The following is a 13,126-nucleotide window of genomic DNA, read 5'->3' as shown; positions in this document are numbered from 1 at the left end:
CCTCTGAGCACCCTTGTTTGTGGGAAAGTGATTTCAATGCAAAATAAATTTCTTCTTGGGCCTTGTCATTTGAGGCCAAGGTGGTACACATCTTTGCAATGTCAGGTAGTTTCTTAAAATACAAAATAACCCCTCCAGTAAAACCTCAAATTGGAAGGCACAATTATGTACTGCATAAGTGTAGGACACAGTTGAAGAGCTAGTACAAAACTTACCATCATCCCTTCTCTGGGTTGATGATTTTGAAGGAAGTCCCAAATGCTTGTCCAAAGTTTTGTTCGATTTTAAGTCCAAGAGAACTCAGGTCTCTTTCTTTCTCCTTCATGTAGGAGTAACCAATGTACTTCCACCCAGCTCACTCTCCTGTAAGACTTGTATCAGAGTATCATTTTCACCAGTGGATAACTACACTGTAATAACTACAGCATTTGGGCCTTAAAAGGACCTTCATGGCCTCTGCTTCTCATTTTCTTTCTGTGTGTTTATGGAAACAAACACCAGAAAGGGGCATCCATATAGTTTGGTTCTCTGATGGGCAGCTGCCCTGAGCACTGCTCTATTAAATACTGCTTATTATGTGAATATAGAGACACAGCAATGATGTGGTAAATGCTCAAGCAACACCTGCTATTGTGACAGGGCTGCTGCCTGCCATCTGGCTCATCTGGAAGTCTACTACACTGCCTGCCTCTTCTTGGAATCTACAACACTGCCTGCATCTTCTTTGAAATACGCTAGCCACCTGCATCTTCTTTGAAATAACTACTATAACACCTACCTCTTATTTGGAATATACTACACTGCCTGTGTCTTTTTTGGAATATACTGCGTCACCCGCCTCCTCCTGGAATATACCATGCATCCTGCCTTTTTTATGGAATATACCATACCATCTGCCTCTTTTATCCTATTTTATGAAATGTACTACGCCGCCTCCTCGTCTATGGAATATACTATGCTACCTGCCTCATTTATGGAATATACTGCACCACCTGCCTCTTTTATGAAATAAATATACCATACTGCCTGCCTCCTTTTGGAAAACGCCACGTCACCTGACTCTTTGGAACATACCACACTGCCTGGCTCTCTTTGGAATATACCACGCAGGCTGGTTCTCTTTGGAATATACCATGCCATTGTTTCAGGGTACATCTGAATCTGAGAGACAGGATGTCTCAGGAACAGAGAGGCAAGCAAACTATGCACTCAGAACAGTACAGGGTTATGGGTTTTATTCAACATACACACACAAGCATCCATTTTAGCTAGTCCCCATAAGTGGGAAGCAGAAACTCACTAAGCAAGTGCACTATTACTTACCGACCCTTGAGAGATGGCAAACCTCCAAAAGGAGAGAGAAGGAACATGCCAGTGGTGAATTAGACTGGTAGTGCCAGCAGGGCATCCCCTGCTTCAAGGTGCACTTCTCCTCTCTTCCCCCACCACAGCCTCTCTACTGCTTTTATTCTCTCCAGTGTCTGTAAGGTTTTTTCCACTTGCATGCTGTACCTGTGTGGCCAACATGTGATACAGAGCCCAAGTGGAATACCTGCTTTGCAAAAACAAGATAAACTACAAGGACAGCTGTCTCTACAGAACAAGATATTTGTGGCTACAGCCACAGAATACTTTGTTCCATCCCAGAATCAGTCTTCTGTCAGGGGCCTTTAGGTCCCCAACACAGCCACCTGGCTCTCTTTGGAGTATACCACACCAAATGGATCTCTTTGGAATACATGGCACTGCCTGGCTCTCCTTGCAACAGAGTACACCACCTGGCTCTTTCCATTACATTTGCAATGTCCTTTTGTTTATATAACTGTACTGCATTTTCCTTGTTGTATCATAGAATGGCTTGGTTTGGAATGGACCTCAAGGATCATCAAGTTCCAACTCCCCTGCCATAGACAGGGTTGCCCTGTGCTGTATCAGTTACTATATCTGTTTGCTCAGAGCCCTCGTCACCTTGAACATCTCCAGGGATAAGGCATCTACAACTTTTCTAGGCAACCTGTTCCAGCACCTCATCACTCTCTCAGTAAAAAAAACTATCCTCCAGTTTAAAACCAATGCCCTTGTCCTATCTCTCTCTATGCTTCTAAAATGTTGATTTCTCTCATGTTTCTAAAACCTCCACAAAATACTGGAAAGACATAATGAGGTCTGCATTTTCCACACTGAACAAGCCCAACTTCCTCAACCTTTTTCATAAGTGATGTATTCCAGCCCTGTGATCATCTTCAAACCCTTCTTTGCACTCTCTCCAAAAGCTCCACATCTTCCCTGTGTCGCAGGGACTGGACACAGTACTCCAGCTAAGGCTTCACAAGAGCAGTGTAGGGGGGGACAATTCCCTGATACCATGGGCTGCAAGCACATGCTGCTGGCTCATGTCAGTTTTTCATCAAACAGGAACCCTTCAGTCCTTCTCAACAGGGCTATTCTATAGGAATTCTTCTCTCAGTTTGTATACATATCTGAGATTACCTCTACCCAAGTGCAAAACCTTACACTTCGCTTTGTTGAACCTCAGGTTTACAAGGGGGGGGTCCACTTTTCAAGTTTATCAAGGTCCCTCTGGATGGTGAATGCATTCATAGCAGGAGTTTGGGACTGGGTTCCCGCTTGAAGGTTCTTATTTACAAAATTCTAAACCTTTTAAAATATTGCTTACCAAGATACTAACTTGAAAGCATTCATTTACAAAGTCAGTCTGCCACAATGCACTAATTACAAAGTACACTCAATGAATATAAGGCACCTCTTAATGAAGGTTTGTCAGCTCTCTTCTTCTCTGTATCAGTTCTTGCAAATTTATCTTCCTCTTCACATTCCTCTTTTTGTTTTGATATTGAGAAAGCTGGTATACCAGTGTTCTCATTTCCCCTTCCTTCCATTCCAGTAGAGAGCAGCATACCAAGCCACAGCCTGAAAAAAGAGTGTACCACTTCTGTTCTGCTCAAAAAAAGCAAAGAGACTACACTCCACAGATCAGTCCACATGTCTTGGCTTGGGCATGGATGTCTGGTCGTGAGTGGCCCTCTGTACAATCCAAAGTGTGAGCCCTTGGCAGACTGTCCAGCTGTCTGTGCAAATGTACAGTGCACAATTACCTACCTCTTGGGTTATAGCCATCTATGCTGCACATAATTCAGCTCACTGGCTATTTTGTCCAACCCCTTCTTCAAACCAGATCATCTCAGTTGAGGGATGGTATGCAGCCACATGCCATTTACTTGGATTTCCTCTACGGACCTATCTGTGTACTAGGCATCCTCTGGAATATTTTCTCTCTGGAGTATTTTCTCTCTCGTACAGTACTCTTCTGTGGTGTAGTGATGGAAACCTCAGGGGTGCATCACTGTGGTATGTCACTGGGCCAGGTATTTCCTGCAATTGTTCTTTCAGTGGTGAAGAAGACAAACAGCTGTGTTGTCCCAGACGGGTGACTCAGCGTGCCACCATTTGAGTCTGGGCCTCTGGGCCACCTCTGGTTTAGGAATATGAGCCAGCTATTTCTCCCACCCATGAACAGGCAGAATTGTTTTACTGTTACCTCTGCTGTTTGTGTTAGCAGTTCTACCACCTGCAATGCAGAACAGGTAGCCAATAGCTGCTTCTCAGTCATACAGTATCTCTCTTCTGCTCTGTGCCCCAGTTAATTTTGCCAAAAATCAATTACGTCACCCAGACGCTAATACTTCTAATCCATAACCTGAACTCTCCAGTATTAGTTTGGAGAATTAGTTCCCATACTATATCTATACCCAATATGTATTCCTGAACTGGGACTATAGAAATTCTACATTCCTGGGGAAGTAGGGGGGGTGGGCATAGGCACCCAACACCTAACTTCAACCAAGTCTGGGTTACTGGAATCATTTTCCCTCCAAACCCTCCTGTGACAGTATACGTGCCTGGAAATCGTGATAGACTGTCACAAATTATAGATGTTTGGCTCCAATATCTATTAGAGCAATTACTTGTGGAATATTCTTTTCGGACCAACAGACTATTAGTTCAGTGTATGGCCTCCTACTTCTTGTTGGGCATACTGCCCCACCAACAAGTTAAGTTTATGTTCTAATTGCTTTACGCAGGCAAATAGCATCTGATTTTCCTCCCTGAATTTGTCCTCAGCAGATTTAGTGGAATTCAATTCTACTAATAGTGGCCATGCCACAGTTGATACAGCAAGCTTTCTTTCCTTAGGAGTCAAAATATGATTTCCCAAGTTTTCAAGAAATTCAGCCATACAAGCTGGCAACTTAGGGTATATACACCCTAAAAGGTCCTCTAGATGGTTTCACTCTCTAAAGATGTGAAGGCACTTCTCTGGGAGAAAAAAAAGGGGGGAGGAGCAGTGGCAGCTGCATGACTACCCATTGGTTAACTTAGCAGAAAAAGAAACAGAACAATATGCTGATGAGAAAAGGGAAAGCTTTATGATCTACATGGCAAACTGATATATGGGACTATTTAAATCAACTGAGAGATATGTATACATCCCCACAGCAGTGCATTAGTCCCTTAAGGAAGCCAAAAAAACTGAGTATCATTCATTGGACAAAATACAGTGCAAGGTCTATTGTTTTGGTTCTCAAATCTGACTACTCCCTGATGCTACCTACAGTGACGATAGCTAGGATTATGATATTGGGGTGCAAAAAACTGCACTGATGCAGGCGTGCTCTACCCATAATCTGATGCTAGTTAGTAAGATTATGGAGATAGAGTATGGATGTCTCAAAAGGGGATTTAAAACTCAAATTTCCCTCCCCCCAACCCCAAGGGGGGGAAACTGAAGCCCCAAAAGCTAATTATTTAATGATATTTTTTTTTTTTTTGGCTGAGGTATTATACTTGATGTTGAAGCTCTGCTTTAACTTTTGGATGTCCTGCTTATCTGGGAAAAACAGCCTTCCTGAGATGGAATGTTTTTCTTCAAAGATCCAAGATGGCCATAAATAAGAAACAAGGACAGTCAGACTGAATTTCATCCAGCTTCTTGCTGCTGCCAGGAAGGTGTCATAAGCTGGACTCTAACAAGCACTGGTGAATTTTTCTAGGGACTTCCCTTCTGATCCCTCAGCAAGTATGAAAGAGCTGAGTGATATTCATTAGAGAGACATTCTAATTTTATGTATTATAATCAGTGGTGGCCAGTGTATACTCTGGATGATCAAGGAAATTTGCTAGTAGATGGTACTCTAAGTCATAATACAATTTTGCAATTAATGTTATTCTGTAGAAGGGCAGGCAATGAACTTTCCAGGTCCCTCCACAGGAGTATCTGCATAGTCTTACTTATTGCCACAATTTAGGACCTGGCTAACTGGAACAAATCACCTGATGTGAAGTTATGTCATTACACTGATGATCTAATGCTAACCTCTGCATCTCCATTTGCAGTAGAGAACATGGCAGGCTCTCTGTCTTCTTATTCACAGAAGAAAGGATGGACCATCAGTCTTCAAAAGGTATAAGGACCTGGATTATCTGTCAAATTTCGGGGTATTGTCTAGAAGGGTAACACAAAAGTCTAAAGCAGTTATGTGCCAAATACAGTAAAACAGCTACAAGAGTTTTGGGATATATTGGTGATCATTTATAGCACATTTGATGCAGGTCTTGAGGCTCTTATATCAATTGATTAAAAAAGGCCAAGTGTGGGATTAGGGCTAACATCAGAACACCTTTCAGCACATGAAGCTAGCAGTAAAATAGGTACACCTATTAGGCATTTGTGACCCCAGTCTCCCCACCAAATTAGATGTGCCTGTGACTCGAGAGGCATTTGGGTGAGGATTGTGGCAGTGACAAGGCTCTATTCGGGTTCCAGTAAGGTTCTGGTCCCAGATCAGGCACAGAGAAGAACAATACAGAATGGTAGAGAGAAAATTACTAGCCACATGTTCAGTATTAGAATCATAGAATCACCAAGTTTGCAAAAGACCTCCAAAATCATCCAGTTCAACCATCCACCTGTGACCAGTATTTCCCACAAAACCATGTCCCTCAGTTTCTTGAACACCTCCAGGGACAGAGACATACAGGCAACTTGCTACTGAGGATGCATTCTATCCCCTTGTCCAGGTCATTGATAAAGATGCTGAACAAGGCCAGCCCCAATACCAACCCCTGGGGAACACCACTCGTGACCAGTCACCAGCTGCATTTAACTCTATTCACCACCACTCTCTGGGCCCGGCCCTCCAGCCAGTTCTTTACCCAGCAGAGAGTGTACCTGTCCAAGCCATGAGGGCCAGCTCCTCTAGGAGAATTCTGTGGGAGACAGTGTCACAGGCTGCTGAAGTCTAGGAAGGCTATGTCAACAGCCTTTCCCTCATCCACCAGTCGAGTCACTCGATCGTGGAAAGAGATCAGGTTGGTCAATCTGGACCTGCCTTTCTTGAACCCCTGCTGGCTGGGCCTAATCCCCTAGTTGTCTCACATACGCTGTGTGATCTCCCTCAAGATGACCTGCTCTGTAACCTATCCTGGCACTGAGGTCAGGCTGATGGGCCTGTAGTTCCCCGGAGTGTCCTACTGACTCTTAAAAGCAATGGAGCCAATAACACAGACTACTGAAGTTATAGTAAAAACAACATTACTACCCAGGAATGGATGAAGACCTGATGCATATTCCTAAGATAAGTAACCAAATCTCAAACAGTAACATGCTGAGTCACTTATGTGAATTGATGTTGTTGCCTGTCCTCTTGGAAAAGACCCCCAAGAACATCCAGTCCAACCAAGAAGCTTTACAGCTGCAACTGCTTATGAAAATCACGGGTCTCTTTCCTTCTGGTCACTAGGCTCGTCTAGATAGAAATGACAACCATAGGTGCCACTGGGTAAACAGGAGGTAAGAAGTAGTCTTGGAAACCTTCTCACTCACAAATAAGCAGGATTTTACCTAAAAGTATTCAACCCAATAGCCAAGCCAATGGCAGTTACTGATGGGCAGCCATGGGTTGAATAGCCCTGGGCACAGCTGGTTCTTTCACGAGTGTAGCACGGTAGAAGAGGACAGGCTGGCAATTTGCACTTGTGGAGCCTTGGCTTTAACTGCTGTGAGGATTCGTGGTCCTTTATTCAGCAAGTGTATCATCACTCCACTCCTTTTCTTCAGTCCTTCAGATCCTAATTAGCATCCATGCTAAACTAAGGTCAGCAGAAGCCACAGCTTGATGCAACAAGGAGTTGAACAGTGTGATCTCAAACTTTTGAAGGAAGTCTTGCAAGAGGGCTGTCTGAGTAAGGGAACATGGTAATTTTTCTCAGGGCACTCGACCACTGAACCCACAGAGAATGGGAGCACAGTTGAGGCTTGTCCTAAACCTCTCCACGCCCTTCCAAAGAAAAAGTGAGGGATGTCCGTGAAGCACTACAGCATCTACTACCCAAACCCACGAAGATCAAGCAGTCATTACATGAAAGTCAAAATGGCTCCTAGATATTTATGTAATACATGGACTTAGTAAAAACAGCAGGTTTTCCTTCTCTTTTTTGATTTCTGTAACACTGGTCACCAATTGAACTGTGAAATCAAAGCTGAAAGAACTGTTATTTCAAGACTTGCAGCTTAGTTATAGTGATTATTTTCAAGTACCTCTCCTGTGGATTAACAGAGATTAGCAAAAGCACATTTTTCAAGGTGTGATAATAAATCTGGGACTTCTTAGACTGGCTTGCTGAGAGTTAGATTAAAAATAGGCAGTTTCTTTTATTTTGTATATTACAAGGGGCATGTGAAGACATCTCTGATACCTGCTTTAAAATTCCAGTCTCTGCTTGATTCTGGATTCCCTCTCTTCAGGGAGAAGCAGTCCCAGCTGGAAACCAGAAGTTTTTTGTACTTTTATCCTTGTACAAAAGGTTTAACAATGCTGCACTTTATAGCAAACACAACTATCTGTGATCTTTATCACAAGCACAGCAGCAACAGGACTCGTTATGAATACATTTCTCTTACATAAGACAATCACAACATGCTTTTACAAGTGTTGCTCCTAAAAGATTTGCCACTTGCCATCTGTGAGAAAATGGCCTCAATTGTTTCCTGGAAGCCAAACAAATTCTCATTCCATTTTAAAGGAAAAATTCCTTGCCAGAAAAAAAAAAAAAAAAAGAGATTTAAGACTTCAGCCATACACCAGAATACAGCAATGACTGTGGCTTGGCTGAGCACCTGCCAGCTTCTTGCAGGAGGGTTCACGCAGGGCTACCCCAAACTTGGTGATGAACATGGACTTCTCTTTTTTTATTTATTCTTCAGTGCTTCAATTTTCCTATCAAATGAAAAAACAACTACTGGTGGGCAGAAGAGGATTTAGATCATCTTCCAGCCATCTACTCTGGCATCTAACTTGTGCATTTTGTCTTGGTTCATCTGCTGCTCTCACAGGGAGCTGGGGCCTGGAAGTCCTGCATAGCTGGCTCTCCAACAGACACTCAGACACTATTGTACAGGAATTTTAGATGCAAGAGTTGGCAATTTGAATAGAACCCATTGAAATTAATAAACCAGCAGAAAAATTTCTGCTTGCATTTGCTGAAACAGCAGCTGTGTGGCCCTTCTACATCAGTCAGTTGTTCACCAAAAAGCTCCTTAGTGGTAAAGAGAACAGCAAGCTTGAAAATTACTTTAGCACTGATCAGAGTGTTTCAGAAAGGACCACTTTGTTTGTTGGTTTGCTCTGATGGTTGGCGCATCAAATTCAATTCAGAGAAAACCATTGCTGGGGAACCCTTGCAGCCATCTTGCAGCCAGGCAGCATCATTACCCAGTGCTGGAAAGGCTGTGTAGCTGCAGCTACAACTGAGTTTTGGTCACATTAATTCTTGTATCTAAGTCTTCTTCAACACCATTGATCAAAGAATCAGACAATCACCTGAATATTTAAATGAATTTTTAACATACAGTTCTGGCATGACATCAAAGGAAGTCACATCATTGTTATCCTTCTACAGAATAGGAAACTAAGGCATTATTTTGCCTGAATAACCCAAGACAAAGCCAGGAAAAGAGCCTGTTCGTTTATCACTTTGTCTGCTGGAGAACAGCTGTTCTCAGGTGGTTGTTACAGGCTAGAAGGCAACTTCACTTCTAAAATTCTCAGAGAATATGTCAGATAGTGACATCTCAGAGTATACACAAACCCTTATCAGTGGCATGAGGGACACATGGCATCAGCAGCAGTGTGTAAGACTCATTTCCTTTCCAGATCCATTGTTGGTGTGTTTCCGATCCAAACTTTCAGTTCACATCTTCTGTTATCAAACACTGGCAATAATCTGACAGTACAGCGTGCTTTTATCAGAACAATGGTTGGAAACAGGAATGTAAAAAGCAAGGAGTTTCAGGATAGCTTCCCACTGCTGGGCGACTAGCAGCTCCTTCTGAATTTATCATTAGTTATGAGTGTTAGCCCTTCTGAAAACACAAATCTGAAAGTTAGACTACACCATCAGGCTAAGAGTAAGCCCCAGCTTGCCGGGCCGAGGCTGAAGAAAGGCAGAAGACCCCACTCATCATCATAGCAGAGCCAGCCCCATCCCGATCTTAGGGGGAAAGCGAAATTCAGCCACTGGCTGCACACAGACATCCTGCTTCAGGAGATAACTCCCAGCACTTGCCTTTTTTTTAGGGGCACTGTTCAGGATCATCACAGAATCACCAACATTGGAAAAGACCTCCAAGATCATCCAGTCCAACCGTCCATCTGTCACCACTATTGCCCACTACACCATGTTCCTCGGTACAATGCCTAAACATTTCTTGAACACCTCCACGGAAGGTGACTCATTACCTCCACGGGCAGCCCAATCCAGTGTCTGACCACTCTTTCAGACAATAAATTTTTCCTAACATATTTCCAACAACTTAGCCTAGATGTCAGTAATTAAAGGTAAATAAACATATTAGAGGCAGAAAAATTACAGCATTGACATTTTACCTCTTATGCCCTGCTTTTCATATGAAAAAATCCATTTGCATTCAGACTATTTACCCTTCACGCTTAGATAACATGCATTACCATTAAATATTAAAATATTCTTTGTGAAGCAAAAGAGTTATCAGTATGCCTCTTGCATTTCTTTTTGTCTAGATCTGCATAGGTTGCGAGCTCTGAGGCTGCCTTGTGAACTTAGCCTGGTGTGATTGCTGGGAGCTGTGCAGCTGACACACTTTGTCAGTTGAGAAAATTCCTCCTGTTATAGGAGGAAAGGTATACCTTTCTCCTCCTGCTTCTCACTGTTTTTGCCTTTCTGGAGAAAGACAGACCTCCATCATTAACTCATTACTATCAACTCAGAGAGGTTCCGTGCTTTTAGTAGCCTGGTCTGTAATGCTTAACGCAGGCCTCACTAGACAGGCTGTGAACGAAGCCTGAATATGGTTCAGCTTTCCATGCAGCACCCACCGCAGTTACGCTGAGCCCATCTTTGCCTTCTGTGTGTGACCTGCTCTTTCCTTGCTGTGTTCGCCTCATTCCAGCAAGTTTAAGTCACAGATGTCTATGTGTATAGTAAAAGTTTGGCCCAATACCGCAGACAGCCTCCGCGTTCCCTTAACGCAGCAAAATCCTCAGCGACAGCTCGACAAAAGCTGCCCACCCACCCCAAATGACTCAGCAGCTCGCTGTAGCACTGAGTCACGCATGCTCACCACAGCCAGGCAGCCTGCAGCCTGCTGCCGGCGCCGGGAGGTGAGAGAGGGGTGGGCGGAGCGGCCCCCGCTGTTGCCACAGAAAGCACGTCGTGAGGCTGACACTTGGCTGATCTCCTTTCTCTTCCTGCAGAGTCCGGGGACTCCTGAGTGTTCCTCCTCGTGCTCAGTTCCGGACTATTTGAGCACTATGTCGGCGAGGAGAGACTTGGAGACAGCTTCCCAGAGACACAAAGGGGCTTTGGGAACAAAACTGAGCAGAGGAACTGGATGTATTCGAGCTCTCCCCCATTTTCTCTCTGCTTGTTTTCATCTGGCCACCACACTTGGGCATATTTCTCTCTTCTCCCTCCTCTTGGGACTACATGCTAAGCTGGATCACTGTAATAATCCAGTGTAAAAAGTTTGGAGAGGCATCACTGAGACTTTTTGGCAGTCTCTGCAAGCCACTGCAGCAGTGCAGCTGAAGGGACGGCCAGCTGTGCCCCAGAACATCACTGACTGCATGTGCAGAGAACGATCCTTCATGATTCTTCAGGCTGTAAGTCACCATCTGCACATACACAAAGCAGATACAGAATGCTGTGACTCAAATCCACTGCTGCTCTCTACATCACTACAGTCCTAGAGCTCCAGCAGTGGCTCCCAAAACAAGAAGCAAAGAGAAATCCCTCTCATTTTTACCCTGTGGCAGGGTGTAGAGCCAGTTAAAGTCAATGGGAGAAGCCTTTTGAACCACTCAGGAGGCAAAGACCTTCCTGACTTCCCATTCTCTCCATCTGAGAGAGGAAAGTGAGGGTCTGACATGTTTTGGGTGACGAATCTAGGAGGACAGGAGAAAAAAAAAGCAGATGGGGAAAGAATTCCTAAAGATGTTTTTTTATAACATCGCAAGCAGCTGAATCCTGGCTGCTGACAGAGTGCATAGTAAAGATCTAGTGTAGTGGCACTTGCCTAAACAAGACTTCAGTTTGACCCTAACGAAAGCAGGGAGACTTGGGAACATCCAGTATGGCTGACGTTTTTGAAACAGCACACAGGTCAAGGAGCAGAAACAGGCAGTAGGGATTTGGTATTGGAAGCTCCTGATGAGTAATATGTAGCTGCCAGCATGCACCAGGCCACTTGCTCATTTGCAGTAATGCCAGCTTATGCAGAAGGTCAGATTTGAGAATGCAAGGATTAGACAGCAAGGTTGGCCCAGCCATGCCTCAGAGTGAGCCTGCAAAAGCTGTTAGCAATTGTTAGCAATGTTAGCAATAAGGTAAATGGGCTTTATCAGTATTCAGTCTCAAGTGCTTCTGAACCAACTGGACCCTCTCCTGTGTTAGCTCAGGAATGACAAAACCTATAGTAGACAAGAGATGAGAATACATCCTCATGCAGTTCCCCTTCACAGACACGGTAAAGCAGTTTTCTTCTGCAGACAACTCCCATGGCCTGCACAAGCCTAGAAAGGGCTGTTAGCTCTTCCTGATCCTGATCTAGGATTCTAAGGCAAGGGCTCTCTGGCATCTCCCTTTTGTTCCCACGAGAAGCGACCCATTGTTCCCAGGCTCAGCCCAAGATTAATAGCACCTTTTATTTTCTGCCCAAAATGCCCAAACAGCTACTAAGAGCATCCTTTTTGTTAACACATGTAAATCTAAAAAAAAAAATCCATAGGAATTGTTAGCTTTTCATATATGCACAAGGTCTGCACAAAGTAAAAGAGAGAGAAGCGGAAGAAAAGAGTCATAGAATCATAGAATGGCTTGGGTTGGAAGGGACCTCAAGGATCATCAAGCTCCAATCTGCCAAAAAAGGGAAGAAAGGTGGGAAAGCAGGCAGATCCCCATCTGACACAAGGGACCTTCACCCACTCACCACAAAACTTAAGGACAACAATAGTTCTCCCCACTTACTGATAAGAGAAATTAAAGTGCTCTCTCTCTGACTCTCATAATCTTTCTCTTTTCCACAGTGTCTTCTAGTATCAGTCATTCATTGTTGCTGCACGTTTCTTTAAAGTGTAATTGGATAATCTTTCAGACTTTGGGAGATCTGCAGATATAGCCCCTATTTTTTGAAACTGAGTTACTAAATTAAAGAAGGACAGACTAAGGATACTTTGCCTGCACTGGTAGTCCTGTTTTACCAGTAACTATTCTTAAGGAATCCTGTAAAGTTCTAGTGTTGTATTTTCTGCCAAACAGTACCCTAAATTTTTAATATCTTGATCTATGCATACATCTCACCAAAAACTTAGACCTTAGCCTACATGATTCCTACCCTCAACCTTTGAAATCCCAAATGTATAGACACCTTTGAACTAACTTCTCCAAACTCATTTAATTTTTTCACTCCCTGTGTGTACAACCGTGGCTCCTGATCTCCTGCAAATGCCATGCTTGTAACAGGAGGGAGCCAGTGGGGAAACTGAGACACCCAAGACTTCTTTAAGGGCTT

The sequence above is a fragment of the Meleagris gallopavo genome, chromosome 1 (genome assembly GCF_000146605.3).
Source record: "Meleagris gallopavo isolate NT-WF06-2002-E0010 breed Aviagen turkey brand Nicholas breeding stock chromosome 1, Turkey_5.1, whole genome shotgun sequence".
NCBI lineage: Eukaryota > Metazoa > Chordata > Aves > Galliformes > Phasianidae > Meleagris > Meleagris gallopavo.
The sequence above is the reverse complement of the archived record's forward strand: the minus strand, read 5'-3'. Positions refer to the sequence as shown.